Genomic DNA, 859 nt, shown 5'->3' with positions numbered 1-859 from the left:
CTGACTCCAGTATAAGTACTAATTTCCAGTTAAGTCCTGATTTGTCCTGTTAGTTAAGATCTGAAAACTAAACACAAATCATCATTAGACATGACATCACAAATATATCTAAGAATCTGCCCCAACTTGTAAATTAGCATAATATACAAGTTCAATAGATATTTGATGATGTCAAAAACATTGAGTACAAATGCATATGAGAATTTGACTAACTACAACTAACAGTCTTTATAGCTTTTACCATCCTTAAAGTCTGATATCAGCTTTAACCTGTATAACCTTCATAATTTAACAGTTGCAGTCCTTGACTTGGCTTCAGTGTGTGATCTCTCTAATGTCAGGAGTTGTTCTGAGATAATTTCTTAACAGACTTCTCTCAGCATATTCAAGTTCATTCTTCATCCTCCTTTTTGCATTTTTAAGTTCAACTGTATCTTCACCTGTTTGAAAGATAGCAGCCTAAGATCATTTATTTTTGCTTTCCTTATATCCTGATGTAGTCTGATGACATAGGCTTTATCAGACTCTAGATTGAATTCAAGTCCCTTAATACCAAGAAATGTAGTGATGATTTTGGCGGTATTAGGCTTCGTTTCAACTATATCACCATTGTGAGCTCTGTACTTAGGATATTATGGCCTGTCAGACTTTACATAGTAAAGTTTCTTCTGCCTTTGAATATCAGATTTTAAGTAACTGGCAGCACCATCTGTTGATCTGTTGTTTACTTGAAGTAGAAATAGCACATGTTGCAATTCTTCAAAATACTTTAAACGAATAACATTCTTTCTAATTTGGAATACCCTCCCATCTGTCATAAAATACAGCGTGATATCTTCTTTCAGTTCAGAGTGGTAAA

The sequence above is a fragment of the Apium graveolens genome, unplaced genomic scaffold, assembly GCF_009905375.1.
Source record: "Apium graveolens cultivar Ventura unplaced genomic scaffold, ASM990537v1 ctg5716, whole genome shotgun sequence".
Classification (NCBI taxonomy): Eukaryota; Viridiplantae; Streptophyta; class Magnoliopsida; order Apiales; family Apiaceae; genus Apium; species Apium graveolens.
The sequence above is the reverse complement of the archived record's forward strand: the minus strand, read 5'-3'. Positions refer to the sequence as shown.